An 18,072-nucleotide genomic window follows, 5' to 3' on the forward strand; every position below is an offset into this window, starting at 1 on the left:
GGTGGCGGCGAACCGGCAGCGGCCGTAGCGGCAGGGCGGCCCCGCTGGGACGCCCGGGGAGCTGGGCACGGGGAGAGGGGCGGCGAGGCGGGGGCGGCGTGACAGCCGCTCCGTTCGGCCGGCGGGGCTGGGGCGCAGGGAGTCGCTGCCAGGACTGTGACAGCTACGAGCAGGCAGTGCGGGCGGGGTGAGCCACACGGCGCTGCCTCAGGATCCCGTGGCTGAAAGCGCTCATCGGGTTGTCTCACCATTTCCCTTCTCTCTGGCACAGAGGAGGGGCTGCTGCTGCCTCCCACGGGCATCGCTGGATCTGGGCACGGGCCATGTCACCTCAGGCATCCCTCAAGCTCACGCCCCTCGTGGTCTCAGTTGCAGGTATGGATTTCTCCAAATGCAGCTCAATAACACAGAGCTTTTCTACATCAGGAACTTGACTGCATTCTTTACAGTTATACCTGTTGTATCGTATGGTGTATCTCAAAAGTTTTGTGTTAGCAGTTTTCAGTCCTTCAGCCCTATTTTTAAGACGCCGAGTACTCGGGACAGAAGAGCACATCCTACCCTCTAGCTCTTCTGGTAGCTGGTGGGTTTCAGCTGCAGATGAGTCTCAATATCGATACAAAACAAAAAAATATGAACAGTCATTTCACAATAGGAGACATTGACGTACATATTCAATTTCACATCTTTAGGTAACTTTTTGTCTTTGAGAATGATGGGAAGCCATACAAAGTTCTAAAAGTGCATTTAAAATGTAATCTCTTCCTATGTTCTAGAAAAAATACAATTAACAACATACTTTTTCAATGTCAGATCACATTGCTCAGAAGAACTGACTTTCTGTCTTCTGTCAGAAATACACATAAAGCATAATGTGTAGTTGCTTCAGGACAAAACCAACCATGTAATTTTATGCATCTCTGGTGATTATTTTTTTATTAACACACAGAATTATGCAAACATAAATAATAAACATCATGAAGTCACATCAGTGAGGGATTCATTCTTAATGTATATTTTTCACAACCATGCATGGAGCCGTAAAAAAGAGCAACACATAAAAAGACATGAAAGAAGAAACACTGACATTTAGTAAAGGAGAATTATTCTTTCAACTTATCTCAGTAAAAAATCAAATCTCTACTCTTTTATGTTGCTTTACATACTTTTCTCAGAACTACAGCATTAATGAAAGCTCTTTCAACATTAAACTGTGAAACTTGCCTACAGTGTATTTACATGATCTATATATAAATATACCATTCTTTCTTGGGTTTTCCAGTATAATAAAATCAATTGATGCATATTCAAGCTACTGCAGTAAATACTCCTCTGTCTTTTTTCGGACAACACTATCCAAAGAATTAGACTAAGTGGGGGAAAACTGATGGGTTAACATTCTAGTCTTATTGATCCTGCTACTTTTTCTCAGGGTGTTACAATTATTTTCAACCCACCATGGTTCAAAAGTACAACTTCACAGAAAGGATGAGAAAAATTTGGTTAAAGAGTATTAGATTATTTTTTCTAAAGGCTTATGGGGCATGGGGGGAAAATGAAGATATTAACAAAAGGCTGAAGGTCTTTGATTCTTCTCAAATATTGTCTTACAATACACACTAATTTTACTTGATACTTCCTTTTCCTTGGTTTTCAATAATCTGCATCTTCTTATTGGCACTTTGGGTTTTTCTTGCAATTACTTACTGCAAAGCCTGAAGTATTCAGGCTGGAATCTCATCCATATACTTTAGCTACCTCACTGAGATGTTGTTTCCTCAATGAAGTTTTAGATGTCTTAGCTCTGGAGAGGACAAAAGGAGCAATCTAATTCCTCAGCTTTGGTTATGGGCACAGGACAGAAAGAGAGGCACTTCTGAAGACCTGCAGAAAATGACAGCTTTCTTTGAGGCACTTAGCCTGCCTCATTTCCACTGACTGCAAATGAACTCACAGAGCCAGTGGACAAAGCTGGCCTGCAGCTAATGCAGTGATAACCTCTTGGAAACACATCAGAAACACTCCTAACACTCCAGCTAGACGTGATCCAGCCTCTCTGTCCCTCCTGCAGGACTGATATTAATTAGATCAACAGTGCTTCTACCCACATTTTGCATAAAGATGCAAAAACCTGTAAGAAAGGAAGTGGGTGATGTTTCTAGACTCTAATTAAACCCTGAGATCAAACTTCCCAGCAGAATGGCATAATCAGCAACCATTGGGTACTGTGGAAGGTAAGTGTTGCAGCTGAGAGCCTGTACAGCCAGGAACATGTGAGGTATGGGGCCACATCAGAGAAGACAAAAGCAAACCCAAGGTTATCCTAGCAGTTCAGATGCTCTCTGGCACAGAGTGTGGAGGGTTATAAGGTCATACCTTGTTTTTCTTGCCTCCTGTGTGGCACATCTTTTCTAGGTATGTGAGTTTGCTCCCCTTGTTTTTTCTTCTCTTGAGAACTGAAGCCAACAACTCCTCATATTCACTACACAGAGGTTCAAATTCTGTAGGAGAGGTTGATGCTTTTTGCCAAAGCATGGCATAATAGTTGGGGTGGTCTCATAAGATGTCAGTGGTGACACGAGTCCCTCTCAAATTGTAAAATGTACACTTGCACTCCTGTACTTAAGACATGCTCTCAAGCTTACGGGCATATGTCGAACTTGATGGCCCATACCAGAAGCAGCCAGACACAATTCTGACTGCTGCTAATTTTTCAGACTTCTAAAAGGGATTTAAATGCCTGTCTTCCTGAGCTGGATTGTCCTGGGACTTGAGGCAAGAGATAAGTGTCTATCTTCCCACAACAGGATCTGCTTAACATGTGTGGGTGAATATAGCTAAATGCCCAAGGAGGTTTCAGTTTTAATAGGGAGTTGCTCACAGTCATAGGCAGTGCCAGGAAACAGTCATTTGGGATTGCATTTGGAATCCTTGTAGGGTTTTGAGCACCTGCAGGCAACCTTGACAGACTGCATATGCTTTGCTTTTCTTCCTCTTTGCAAAAGAAGAGTAGTTTTAGGTACCCTCAAACTAAGTAGGCATCATCTTGCCTTATACTGGGCACTTGAGCATAGCAGGACTGTATGGAGCAGTAAGCTCTTTGGCAGTTTGTAGTAGCTTGGGGAGGGTCAGTTACTTGGAAGGGGAAAGAAACTTTGCCAAGGGGAGAGGGGTGTCTCCAAGCTACGCAGTAGAAAATCCTAGGGACTGAGAGCAGGTTCCTCTGCTTTGAGCAATTACTTGATGGGACACATTAATTTTTCTTTAGTAACACTGGGGAAGACAGATAGTAGACAGTAGAAGACTGACCTTCTGTGTAACAGAACTAGTACTACAGCATTTGCCTATGAAGAGGGATGACTTTTGATCCTTTTCAGTCTGAGATATTTCACTTTTCAAGGAAATGGTCTCACTGTGAAAAACTGACCCTTAATGGTGTGGCTATAGTCATAAAGATGTGAAGCACAGGAACACAGTAAAGCAAAGAAATCTGAGGGGTTTTAGCCTAGCATTTAAGTTCATGGGAATGGGGCAAGTGTTCCAATCCATACTTCGTGAAGAGCCTTATGCTTTTTAGACTAGAGAAGAACAAGATGAAATATAGACTAATACATGAAAATAGAGTCTGGGAATAGGGACAACTTTCCCCTTCCACCAAATGCTCAGATCTCTCAGCTATTATGTAAGAAGCGTAGTGTGCTTATTCCTTCTACTGAGGTGTGTTTTGTTTTTTTTTTAATTGGCCATCTCTGCAGCAACTATTGTACTTGTGCATCTTAGTATTCAGTGTATGCCACACTTTCAGGATGTATCTGGTCTAGAAGGCCTGGAGCATGAGTAGTTGGGTCTGAGTTTGCATTCTTCTCATACACTTTCTCCATATCAGGTAAGTTCTGAGCATCCCTCTTGCAGTTTAGTCAAGACTCAAGAGGCCAAAGAGTCAGAAGAAGGTATGTAGGAAAAAAAGCAGTTACAGAAATAATTTTTAAAAAATCTCCAAACATGTTTACACACCACACTTCTAAGGAACATAAGTATAAAACAGGTAAGCTGCTAACAAAAATACATAAGCTTTTGTTAAAAATAACTTTTTTCCATAAAACACTTAAAAATACTAAATTATTTAGAATTGAGGATGGGTATTAACAGCCTTCAAATTGTATTTGGCAACTTGACTTGGCTGAAAGAATAAGTCATACAGAAATTAGCAGTGCATATTACATAATTCCTGGATTTATTGAAAAATGTCTGTAAGTAGATAAATTGATTGATTAACATGCATGAAGTTTCAAAAGTCCTTTGATAAGATCCTGCACACAAGTGATGATAAGCACTCAGGGGATAAGAACATGCGTATTGAAACAAAACCCCACAGTAAAAAGACACCAAAGCAAAGTGATTGATTTTCATTTGGAATTCAGAGCAAGATAAGAGGAGGGTGTCAAGCTTCCATTCCACATCCACCCCTGGCTTATGTGTCTCAGATGGGATAAGGGAAAAGCTGTTGCACCATAATTATTTCTGTTAATCACGGCAGGAAAGGAGCAGAGGAATTTCAGACAGATTTAAGCAAGTAAGGTGTCCTGGCAATATTCTAACACCAATAAAATAATGCTATGGAAAAAAAAAGGTTAATTATGCCCAATATAGCAATGGATTTGTTGAGAGTTAGTTCATTTCTGTTAAAAAATATCTAGTGTCAATAACTGCCATGTGGTTATTGGCAGTGTTTGTATAGGGATGTCTGCAAGCACCTGTGGCATTTCCCATGGAACACAACCCAACACATAATTAGAGTGTTGGTTAATGGTCAACAAACAGCCAGGAAGATTATTATGGTCCAAAGCAGGAGTTTTCCATGACACTCAGGTCCTCCACATCTTTGATCTCTTCCTTAGATAAACACATCTTTCGTCAGACACATAGTTCGCGTCATTCTGATATGAAGGAAATAAAAAAGCAGAATTGCTTCTCAAAAACTGGTCATCATGAGTTGATCTGCACCTGTATTTTTCTTGCATCTACTTGCAAGTATACTTGAGTACCATATATGGTAATATTATGCAAGGCAAGGTTTGTGACGAGAACGCAGCAGACAAGCTTTCAGGCACATGTAATCCTGCCTGTACTCTTAACCAAACAGGGCTATGACAACACCACTACTGTTAGTATTGAAGGTTCAGTAGCAGAGTTCACTGTTCTCATTTGTGCTGTCCGTGGGCACTTCCCTGAACACTAAACTCACTGCTGTTGGGGCTGGCCAGTCAGCTTCAGGAAGTGATGGGACTGAATCCTGCAAAGACATGGGAGCCTTGGTTTTGAGCATATCAACTGTGTTGAGTCCCACCCATTACTGATACACAGGTGACTGCACACCATAAGCTGCATGTCCTTGTACTGATGACAGATGAGTGACCAGGTCAAGGAAGCTGGGACATGGAGTTTGAATGTCAAGGTCTTCAGAGTTGGACAGAAATGGTCAAAGTGGCAAGGGCAGTGCCCCACAGAAATCAGTGTGAAGTTGGGAGTGTGGCTGATGTTTTAGACAGTCGGGGAGGCAGGCACCTGCTGCTGCCTGAAGAGGGCAATTCTTACCTGCTGTGAGCTTTTCATACAGCTTGGAGCGACCTGGCTTTGTGTCCCCATCTGTCTGTGTGTGCCTCGCACCAGCATGAACATACTTTTCCCACATATTCCTGTTTTAACAATTGACTTCTTCTTGGAGCTAATACATGTCTTCAGGACTACTCCTGGGCTCCTTGGGGGCAGGTTCTGCCAGTAGCACTATACAACTTCAGCATGGGAAGAGCATCTCTTATTTTTGTTGTTGTTGTTGTTAAAGCTGTTTTTTTTCTGGCTGCCTTCTCTAGACTGTGGCATATGAGAGAGCAAATGTGGTGATGGTTAAAGAGATGCAGAGAACAAGCTAGAGGGAAGATCAGGCCAAACCATGATGCAAATGCTGAGCAAAGGAAGACATTTAGGTGACACAAGATAGGAATTGAAGGCTAGAGGTGGATTCGCTTTAACTTTCCTAAAAAATGGTCCACCTCACTGCTAACCCAGATCACATCATGCAGTGGGAGGGAGGAAGATGGGCAATTTTCTGGTCTGTAGGGTTACGATATCTGAATGCAAGTGAAGCTGAAAATCCTGGTCCGGTAAAACCATTCATCCTCTGACAGGACTGGGGCCAGCTGCTCAACCCTGACCTCAGGTGGAGGTGTGCTTATGGGATGTGCAGAGAAGTGGATCACAAACAGCAGAGATGCTACAGTGACCTGAGCTGAGTGGTGTCTGAATCCTGATGTTATTTTTCTCACTTCTGTATCAAATATACTGGAGGATTACTGAGAATCAGAAAGGGTCTGGCAGCCTCCTTAAGCCCAGTCTACAGTTCTTTTTATCCTTCCCTCTGGCACAGATGCTTTGTACTATTATTTGTCATCGTGGCCTCTCTCCTTTATCTCCCTAGACATTTACTGCTGCAGCTGGTTCCTCTAACCTCCTCAGCAGTCTCTGCACTGTTACTTCTTGTTGTGGGACAACCGACGCTTTCTCTCATTTTTCCCAATTCCATCTCACTTTCTAATCACCCAGACAAACCTGTCTCTCTATCTGCCTACAGTCACTGGATTCCCTTTTCTTTTGATCACAACTGCCTGTCAGTTGTCCAAAAAGATTACGTACTCCTTGAAACCTCCACTGACTATAATAAATGAATGATTGCGGTGTTATATAACTTGTTTATGTTTGGCTTGTGCAGTACTGGTTTGGACTTAGGATATTCTACAGCATTGCATTACATTAATTTACTAAGCACAAAGCAATGGTGTAAAAAGATCACATGGCCAAGAAATTAACAAGGAAAAGTTAAGCAAAATAATAAGGAGATCCTGCTATTGTAGAGGACACATTCACATATGACATAGACAAGGTAAGAGCAAACATCTAAGAAACCATTTCTCATCCCTTGCCCTTGGGATAGTCCAAGTATCTGTAAACACAGCTTTATTTTTCATTCTTCATCTCTTTTTTGTCAGTATAAAATCAAATCATAGTGCGATCAGTGCTGAACTGCCTTAAGAACAACTGCAGAGAAGATTCAGCAAGACTCACACCTTACACTTTCTCCTCTAACACTTGTCTCTGAGGAAGCACAAAATGTCCCAGAGTTGTAGTTTGATCCCCTGGAATGTATGTCCAAGAAATCATCAGAGAATATTCATTCTGCTGATGATAATAATTTAAAGGCTGGAGAAAGCCAAAGGCTCATCCTGAGAATTGTTAAGAAAACACTTTCAGTTTTCATTGGTCACTGGAACAGGCTCCCTAGGGAAATGGTCACTGCACCAAGCTTGCCAGAGTTCAAAGAGTGTTTGGACAATGGTCTTAGTCATGTGGTTTATTTTTGGGCAGTCCTGCAAGGAACAGAGAATTGGACTCAATGATCCTTTTGGATCCCTTCCAACTTAAAATATTCTATAATTCTATGTCTGATTCCAATTTTATATACGATTTTAGTCTTCCTGTTTTTCAGAGGTCATAAACTATTTTGATTATACATAATCCATTACTTATGATAGTTTAATTTCCAAGTCTATTAAAACAGCAGTTTAATTCAACACCATCATCACATCCCAATCTGCTGAGCCAATTTAGAATGAAACATTGGACATTTTTAAAAATCTCTCACTAGAGATTCTCAAATATGTAACAAAGTGGGTATTTCTTAGTCCTTTGGCTGCCCTGAGAGCTGAGATTGCTCGAGCTTGATAGATGAAATTCAGATTCCCATGAGGTGCAATGGTTAGAAATAGTGCATTTCAGATACTTAGTTTCATACTGCTTTCTAATCTACTGTTGCTGTTTCAGTAATATCAGCCATTTGCACTCAGTATTTAATGATGATAAGCCTAACACAAAGGACTCAGCTATCGCTGCTTGAATATATGAAATTTGTTTCTGGGTTTGGGGTTTTTTGGTGTGTGTGTAAGAGCATGTGTTTAAGTACCAGCATAACATTATAAAATGACATAGGTATTTCACATGCATAAGAAGCTTTTAAAATGGTTTTATAACAAGTATTTTTCATCAAGTAAAAGGCCTTAATCCAAACCAATGAACAATTCAAGTGATGAGTTGCAATCTTTAAAGCTACTTCTTAAAGCTACGCTATTTGTTTTCTAGAAACTTGCAAAAAGACCATCACCCAGTCAGACCTCTCACTTTGATAGTTAATTGATAAGTTTGGAATAAACTGCTTTAGCATTACAGAACATTTTATTCTATAATCCCAGCTAGAACGTGTTTTACTACCTCCTGACTTCACTTCAAAGCAGATTTATCTAAGGTCTAGATTGCTAAAGTGAGTTTAGGCAGCTTTACATAATAATAATAATAAAAAAAGGATATACATATACATTGCAAATATATACGCATGTTTATGTGTACAGACAGTAAAATAACAGTTTGAAATTTTATTACTCACGTGGAAGGGGAATGGCCTTTCCTGTACTCAGAAGTGACTAGGGAAGCATTTAAAGGTATTGGTTTACACTGTTACCTCTTTCCTCCAAAGAGCAGGGACCTTTTTGTATATAAATCACATTATAGCATCATTACGACTTTGAAAAAAAAGGAGTTATATTGACTATAACATGCACTTGTTACACAAAAATTAGAGATGGAGAGCAAATTCTCCTGGTAACCACATGTTCAAATTGCAAGCCTTAGCAAACAGAATAGGTTTTTATCTATGAAAACTGTAAATGGCAGAGTCTTTACTACTCTTCCAGATTAAAGAAGAGCAAGCACCTAAAAATATAGATTACATATATGTGAGCAGTTTTATGCTCACTGTTTTACTGGCTGGGTTTCTAATTGCAAAACAAATGGGTTTCCTGCAATTTGCATGTTTGGTCTTGCACCCATCTTGCTTCTGGCCAGCTTGCCTTTTATTGGGGTTTTTCTTCTCAATAATGAGACTATTAAGAGTCAATTCACTGTTTTTAACTATCGTTTTTTTTCACAGAGAAGCCAATAACCACATTTTGTATCTGGTTTCCCATGTTTTTTGTTTGTCACAGTATTAATTATGCCCTGGTTTTGCATTGTCTTGCAACCGTTTACAATATGTCACGAATAGCAATCAAGTATCTGATTGTATCACTCTTGCTGTTGTTGATTAAACACGGAAAGTATGAAGTGAAAGAGGACTACATCAAAATACAGTTTGTTTGCAGAAAAGTGTACAAATTTGCTCATATTCAGGCCCAAAGAAATGGCTTTTTTTTTACCTGCAGGTTTAATTTTCCCTGTATTTAATTATTAAGTGTTCTTGCTCCTAATCAAAAGGTTAGTTTAGATCATGATGTCATAAAAGAAAATTGTCCTCAGCTTCAGAAATGCGTATGAATGAATCCATGATCAAGGACAGGATCAGGCACTGAACAGCCACCTTGGATGAGATAGAAAATCAGCACAGCTTTGTATATATCTGTCAAAGAGATCAGGATTAGATATCTCAGGAGAAAGTTTAAAACCTTCTCAGCCGATAACCTTCTATATGGTAGTCTCTACTTTCCTTCTCACTTTCACCTATTATACTGCTATTTAGTAGTGGTTGTTATGCTAAAATTCTGAAGATTTTATATCCATTTTTTGTCTTGTTGCCATTGTATCTTTGTATTTGATATGCAGATGATACTCCAAATTATTTTGCAATTTTATTGTCTCTTCTAGCTGTGCTGCATTTCTTTTATACGATTATATACATTGTGTCACAAAATATTTTAATATTTTTATAATTTGCGACCTTCTAATTTCATTGCATAGCCCTTCATTTTTGTACGAAGCAGGAAGCAAAATTCTCAGTCTATCTTTAAACAACTTATTTTATATACTGATTTTCTGTCTTACTCATTTCCTGTTTATTGAAAAAGGTCTTTTATGTCTCTTCAGAGGGAGTTCACAATACAACACAATTTGTTAACTTTTATTTAGACACCCCCTGTTCAAAGTGTACTATGGAGTGTCTGTTAATGTAACTGAGACTGATACACAAAAAGAGTTGTCGGTATAAGTGTAAACTATGCAGAGACTGAAGTATGAGTAATAAGTGAACCACTGACAAGGGATGTTCTTGTTAAGGCCTGCACAGAATTGGCTAGTCATACAGTGCTGCTCTCTACCCTTTTTTGAACTGCAAGGTCGTATGAAAATACATATGAAAACTGCACTAGCTATTTTCCTGAAATTCTCCTCCCAGTCTCTCTTGGCTGTCTCCAGCACTGGTGCAGCTCATTACAACCATCCAGTGCTGGCTTTAGAGGGTAGAATCTCTTCATGTGCTGAGAGTAATGAGATCGGTACCACCAATGGAGACAAGCCAGAATCTTATCTAATGCTGCAAAATGCATTTCAGAGCATCTGCCTGCTTATTAGCACACACGACAGCCCTCCATCTGTGCCATTCTCCAGCCATACTCAGGGACTGCATCACCCCTTCACCAATAAGGCCACTATGCTGCTAAAGACAATATGTAAGTAATATTTTTGCTTCACTTTCTTTTTCCAATTACATTTGTTTGCCACTTAAGAGAGGGAGGGAGAGAGGAAGAAAAGAAAACAAATAAAGCTATTTACATTGAGTTCTTGAAACATTTTAAATATAAGGCTTGGTTACAACTTTTCCTCTTTAATTATCTGCTTCTGTGACTTGGAATTTTCAGGTCTGTTTGAGCCCTGTAATAACTTGTTTGATTTATAGTTACAATGATTTTATTCCTGCTGGGGAGGGCAAACCATGTAAATGACTTATCTCTTGTTTTTGCTGTATCATTCTCTATGCTCATATGTATTGCAACAGGTTTTCTAAAAAGATTTAAAAAATCAATATAATTTTATAAAAGCAAACACCTGATATACACACATAGACATAAGCTGCCAACTGTATCATATGTGAAAAGAAACACACCTGTTGAGTGTATAGATGCTTCAGGTTTTTTCCCAGAAAAAAAATATTTTTTTCCAGACACTAAGAACCTGTTATTTTCTTCCTTGCACAGACCAATCTATTGCAATCTATTATCTTTGAGGGTTTTTTGCTATGCACTAGTCTGATAGTTTCAATCATTTTCTCTTAATAACCTCAAGTCGATTTTCTGATCATTGCACTGGATGATAGTCCTACTTAGTACATTTACCTCGGCTCTGGTTTTTTTTTGGTTTTTTTTTGGTTTTTTTTTTGGTTTTTTTTTTGGTTTTTTTTGCTCCTAGACCAACTAGTTTCCATTTATACAAACCACAATGATTTTAGTAGAAAACCCAACCAACTGGACATAGTTTTATGGGGTTGGTTTGTGTTCTTTGAATGAAATTCATTCACTCTTTTAGAGAGACACAAGAAGTACATAATTTTGAGTGCTCAGAAAGTAATTTTTTAGTGCAATTGGGGCCTCTTGCACAAAGGGGAACTTTGCTCTTCTTTCAGTATTAGCATTGCGCCTGCAAATAGAAATCATATTACCTTCAATTATGTTTGCTACGCATCAGTGGCACACTACTGATTTCAAGTTTATTCTACATTTACAAGAGAGAGGAGAATAGGTTTCACTACCCAGAAGATAAATTTCTTGGTAACTTGTAGGCACTAACAAAAAACTAACACAAGATTATTAGTGACTGAAAGCCACATGCATCTGAGATGTGATTTAATCATCCCTGTCCAGCATTTCCAGAAATGATCATCAATGCTGATAGCAAATACTTATTTCACGGGAAAACGAGCAAGCAGGTAGTGACAGTGCACGCAGTCTTCTTCCATCAGCTGCATGCTCTGCTGCACATTAACTCATTTTCTTGTCTAGGAATCACTCCACAGATTGACTGGCTTTATTTACCAGCCCTCCTAGGCAGAGTTTGGAAATGAGAAAAAAAGTGTTACCTTGTTTACTATTATATTGTTTTCTTGATTCAGTCTGCTCTCTGCATGGATTCTGTTTATTTTTCTTTGTTGCCTTGTACCTGCGCTTCCAGCACGAGGCTTCTGCCTTTGATGTCTCTACAGAGAAAACCCAAACTCATGATCTCACGTCTCCATGCCATGATGCGTCTGGGGAGCTGGTCTGGAAGGGAGGAAGATCACTACAAGAATACCAAGCACTCCCAATTGCCAGTCAGCTCCAGCAGTCTTAGAAGCAGAAGAAATACGCCCACAGTAACTTTTTGAGACTTAGCAGATTTGCAAAATTTTAGGCTTTGCCTATTTGTCAGTGTCCCTTTATTTGCCTATGGAATAAACTAACTGAAATATTCAAGCTACGAATAAGCCCTAATGTGTACATAGAAAGAAATATATCTATTAAGTTCAGTAACAATTACATGACAAAACCCCTGTAGACTAATTAATAGAGTCAGCAAACACTGGTTTCCTAACAGAGATTTTTTTCTGATTTTTTTCCCTCTGAAAATCTGCCAGCTCCTCAAGCATATTTCTTCACCTTCTAATATTTCAAAAGGCATGATCACTGACTCCTGCATCTTTAGCACCCACCAATTCCAATCAAAATATCACCAGTGAAGATGGATACCCCTCATCAGGCACCTCTTTGTCTCCCAGCACAGCAAGGAGGGCAAAGCCAGTATCATAAATCACGTTCTTTTAAAGGTATAATCAAGTGACATGAGAAGTTAAAGTCTTAGAGTTTCAACATCACCTGCCATTTTCGGTGTCACAGAGTAACAAAATGCCAAGAGTGGATATAGTCCAACTGAAGAACGGAGAGAAGGGCTGCATGGTTTCATTGTCCATACTGCCAATTAAATGCCTCCCTGACATCCGATCCCATCAGATGTCGGAAGCTAAGCAGGGTCAGCCCCGGATTAGTACTTGGATGGGAGACCTCCTGGAAAATGCTGGGTGCTGTAGGTTCTAGTCCTGAGGACTTCACTGGCACTGTCCAAGCTCACTCGGCCGCGGCAGATGAACCTCAGGACTTAAACGGTGGGGCCAGTTCTGCGCACGCTGAGCCTCACCTAAAATCCACTGTGCAGGCTGGAAGGGCACACCCACGTGGGGACAGCCCTTCCCAAATCTTCGTTTGTGAAGTCGAGCCACACACACACTGCCAATTATTTTCATGAAAGTCCTAGTCCTAATCCTGATCTCTGGAAATGTTAAATCCAGGCTGCATGGAGCTCTGAGCAGCCTGGTCTAGTGGAAAGTTCCCTGCTCATGGCAGAGGGCTTGGAACCAGATAATTTAAGATCCCTTCCAACCCAAGTCATTCTGTGATTTTATGATTCTGTAGCCAGGCTGCAAACAGCCAATTTGCAGCTGTTAATATCTTTACAAGAATGACATAAATTTCTTAGACTGCGAATTTTCTCTGGTAATGCATGAAGGGCCAGGATCAAAGCTCAGCAAGTCTGTGGAATACATCTCAGTAGGCTTTGATTCTCTTTGGACATGACACCTAATTGCAAAATGAGAGGGCAGAGCTAGGCAGAATATTCAAGAATACTGTACAAGGGAGGCTGGGGAGGGAGGGCTGGCTTGAAATACCCAGCACCCTTTCAGGTCTGTAACGACAGATAACAAAAAGAGGACAAGACAGCAGCCAGAATCACCTTCCAACTCAAGATGCGGTCTTTCTATTGGTCCTAACAAAAAGGCCTTCTTTCTCTTGGGCATCTTTGAGCAAGCTGGGAGCCAATCCTCCATCTTCTAAATCACTGGGGGCTTTTTTAGCCCTCAGAGTGGCCAGTCTGCTTTTGGGGCAGGTTTCCTCAAGAGTAAAAAAAGCAGCAACAACTGAAATGTAAATGCTGTACAGAAGCTCTTGTCCAAACTGGCACTGTTCTGCTTTATCACTAGTCTCTGCAACACTGCCTTTGAGTCTCAGATTTGTTGACTGACCACAGGGCCCCTGTAATTAAGATGTGATTTTGCTCCAGAAAGTGACCCCAGGCAAAAAAAAACCCAAAACCAACAACAACAAAAAAAAGGCGTCATGTGATTCAACGTCACTGCAAATTATATCCTCAACTACCCTCATACAACATCATTAATTGTTGCTGGGGTTGCAGGGAAAATAGATTTGGCTTGCTTAACCATAAATCCCATGGGACAACAGCTACGTAACACAAGCCAACTTGCACAGCCCAAGCCAAGCTGTGGAGCTGATGGGTATGTCTAAATCATGTTGTATAAACCGAAAAAAATGTTCCAGATAGTGTGTAATCTCATAACCTAACCAAGAAGGGAACAGGTCAAACAAATGTTGTCATATCAAGTCAAACACATTTTATGTTTTGCTAAAGTCTCAGTGCTTAAATGTCTGATGCTGGAAACAATGGAGCAAAAGATTTAAATAAATGTTTCTTGCATAAGTTGTATGTTATGGGTTCACCTAGGTGGGCCTAGATTTGGGCTCTGAAGTGTGGACTAGGCTGAAGCTGTCAGCTGACTTGAGCTGGGCTGAGCTAACAGCTGACCTCTTCTAGCCAGTAACTTTGTATTCCATACCACATTATGACATCATCTCCGGGGAAGTAGGAACCAGTGTGGGAGTCGTTAAGGCAGTCGCTTCTCAGCCCTCCTCTTGGGAGGACTCACGATGCTGTCCCAGGGGGGATGGAGAGGACCAGGCCCACCGCTGGCTCACAGGGTACCTCAGGAAAGTAAAATATGTTGTTCTGGGTCTCTCCTTTCTGCTTGGGTTTGTCTCCCTGGGGAATAAGCTTCTTCTTAAGTAATGTGTGGTTAGGACAGTAGAATTTGTGTGTTTGTTAAGAAGTTGAGGTGGGGAACTTTTTGTTGCAGACTTGTGTGAGTGTATATTTGTACTCTCTTCTAATTGTCTCCTTCTTTCTGTGAAAAATATATGTAGTTTTAGTATAAATGCAGTTTGAAGTGTTTTTTTTCCTTTCCCCTCTCTTTTCTTCCCTTTCCCTGGTGTTAGGAGGGAGGCTTTTCTCTCTGTGCTTGGGGGGGTTGGCAGTTGCTTATCTCAAACCAAGACATTGTATACACAGGAAGAAAATAAAAATTAAGAAAAATTGCTCAAATGAAAAGCATAAGCTGTGAATTTCAATAAACTACAATATGCAGGCTTGCATATTCTAGCTGCCATTGCTCTATTTGGCTTCAGAAACAAAAGTGTATAGGATAATTATAATTACAGTTGGTTAGAATTTCCACGCTCGGGGAAACCCTTATATTTCAACATTTGTTTTCATGCTGAATCTGAAGAAGAATTTTGAAAAATTACAATTCTTAAGTATTCAATACTGTCAAAACACTGTCCCACATATATCAGTACATATTAGTAGGAACATATTGTAATATTTAATTTGGTATTAAAATATGATTGTAAAGTCAACATTAAAGGAATAGGAAAATTAAACACTTTAAATTCACAAACCAGAACATTCTGATGTTGAACAAGGATTTTGCAGGGGAGATTTTAAGCACTGTGAAAATCTCTACATTCGCTAACCACAGTTGTTTTACTAGCTAAGTTCTGACACCTTCCAGCACTTCTTATCTGACAATGTCCTGAACAGGCAGTCTGTCTCTACTCCTTGCTTCTTTCCTTCCTTCCCTTTGACATTAGTATGACGACAAAGGAGTTTTATTACTGTATTTGGATTTTGCCTAGTTATACTGAAACCTTCACACCTCTGGAATACATGCAAATTTGAATCCTCATAAAATCCAAGTAAAAGAAGTAAGCAGATAAAATGATGGACAAAGATGCATTTCAGGGGACAGCTACGATTAGAAGCAGTATAGCCCTGGGTCTTAAACTGTGCTTCAGACTGTCATGCCTCTTGAAAAACAGCTCAGTGCATCAGCGCTCACAGAAGAGATCAGCCAGCTAAAGTGCTATGCATAAAACCAAATTTTATGTCTTTTTCTGACCACACAATTGATGGACGTGAGAGTGCAGGTTGTGGGTGGTGCATTTGCATGAGTCTGTTAGTTCAGATCAGGGTGTGTTCTTGAGGCAGAGCTCATGCCTGTTGCAGCAGCCTGGCTGGCTTGCACCCCAGAGCCATGTGGGCTATGGCAGAAGAGGCCCTTCACGAGGGTATGCAGGTGTTCAGGCCATGTCATCAAACTGGACTTGGTCCAAAATAAAAAGCCCTGGAGTACCAGACCCTTTGCCTCCAGTCTGCTTCTGCTGAGCTACTGCAGATGTAGCCATAAAAATCCACAGGCTATCCACCAAATTTAGAATATTCCTGTAAGTATTAGTTAAGAATGGACCTTTTTGAAAGTATTTGTGAAGCAAAATCCTTAAGAAATGTGGTAAAGACACTATGGAAACATAGAATTCTTATGGCAAACCACAGCATAGATGCAACCATGTTATTTAGCCATAAATGTGCTGCTCACACTGGAAAATAGGCAAGTGCTCCTACACTTCTTGGTCTGTATCTGTAACCCCTTCATCTGTTTTTCCGTGTCTGGATACTGGGTACTTGTGCAGGATGTCTTCTGTGACACCATCACAGCTGATGTGTCAGCTGCACAAGGAGGTGACCAGCTCTACTGAACACACTCACAAATGCCTAGTTTATTGAAAATTCAAGCTGCTGCACAGAATATTCTGCTGTTTTCCTTTTGACAGGGAACTGCATCAAAAGCTTTGCTGAAAGTAGGGAAAAATCATGCTTGGCGATAATGTGTCTCTTACCCAACAGTGAGAGCTGTGGCTCCACAGCCCAGTGTTCATCCCATCCCCACCCTGAGCAGGCTGGACTTCCAGCTCTGACCTACGCAGTCCCTAGAAGGAACACTACAGTGTCTCCTTGTGCAACTCTTGGGCACCTCTGCCACTGCTCTGAGTGGCCTGCCTGTGTGTTGGCAGGGACTTCAACAGAGCAGCCTCCACACCCTGACACCTGCACTTGGTGCCGAAAGATAGGCACTGCAGGGATTTGTTCTTCACTTTTTTTCAATAAACTGTCTCCGATAATTGCCTTGGCTTTAGAGCTGAAGGTCTCTAGAGTAATGAACAACTGTTATTTCTAGTACAATGGGATCGTTGCCTGTAATGGTACCCCTTAATTGCTACTGCAGTACAAATTATGAAAAGCAAGAATATCCAAATATAGAGACACTTGGCCCTTGTGACAGGAAATTAAGGTCTCCCCTCTAACACTGCTGCATGCCCTGAACTCCCACTCAAGTCAAAATGAATTACATACATTCAATACTTTCAAAAACAGGCTCTTAACCTTTACAAACAAGAGCTTATAGAACTCATAGCATGAATGTTCTGACTATCCCTATAAATATCCAGTCCGTTTTCAGATTCTTCTAACCTCCTGGGCATCCCGGTCCCACCGGAGTTAATTGCAAAAATAGGCTAAAAAGGAAAAAGTAATTTTTTTTAAAAATAATGAATACATCTGTGAGTGTATTATCTTTTGAAGTTTTAGTGGGTTTGATTGTTTAGTTGGTTATTTCTTATGGTAAGAAAAAGCAAGCGAATCTTGCTGTATAATCTGCAATATAAAATCTTTCTTTTCATACCTTGAGAGTCTATCATTTTCAGCATCTTGGATAAAATCTTTTTCATACCTGTTCATGCCCTGCTTTGATGTTGTACTCCTTGGAAGCAACAATGACCAGAAAAAACTCAGACTTCTGAGAATGAATGTGTTACCTCTACAGTGCCATTTTAATATTTCAAGAACTAAGAGTCTAAATATTTATTCTCCACTGCAAAGTGTCTGAAAAGTGTACTATTGTCAAACAATAGCAGTAAACTGCAGAGAAAAAGTCCAATCCTTTTCTTACTGATGACAGTGGAAATTTTGGCAGGAAGCGCAGCATGGTAAGGGTATAGCCCAAAGTAATCAGTTCTACACATGATTACATGAAAAGCCCTTCATTATAGCATGATGATTGAGTATTACAGTCATGAGACAGAGCCACTTCCTGGAACCAAAACCAAGAAAAAGAGAGTATTAAGGCTATTCTTCCTCCAAGTTGTGCCTCTTTGTCCGCAGCCTTTCATCAGATGACTTTTTACATGCTAGCACAGCTACCCTGGT

The 18,072-nt window shown here is 40.4% G+C and overlaps 2 protein-coding genes and 1 long non-coding RNA gene across 3 annotated transcripts in view; 1 reads left to right on the plus strand and 2 right to left on the minus strand.

Moving 5' to 3' along the window:
- The window catches only part of DHRSX (dehydrogenase/reductase X-linked), a 218,515-nt gene that overhangs the window by 176,656 nt on the left and 23,787 nt on the right, over positions 1 to 18,072 (minus strand). The window lies entirely within an intron of this gene.
- The window catches only part of ZBED1 (zinc finger BED-type containing 1), a 50,669-nt gene that overhangs the window by 12,288 nt on the left and 20,309 nt on the right, over positions 1 to 18,072 (minus strand). The gene's annotated exons all lie outside the window — the stretch shown is intronic.
- LOC139668656 (uncharacterized) lies at positions 19 to 14,899 on the plus strand. The gene is made up of 4 exons (XR_011697105.1): positions 19 to 187; positions 272 to 375; positions 10,427 to 10,544; positions 12,040 to 14,899. It is a non-coding gene; the product is annotated as an uncharacterized lncRNA (long non-coding RNA).

This window comes from Pithys albifrons, chromosome 1 (assembly GCF_047495875.1).
Source record: "Pithys albifrons albifrons isolate INPA30051 chromosome 1, PitAlb_v1, whole genome shotgun sequence".
NCBI lineage: Eukaryota > Metazoa > Chordata > Aves > Passeriformes > Thamnophilidae > Pithys > Pithys albifrons.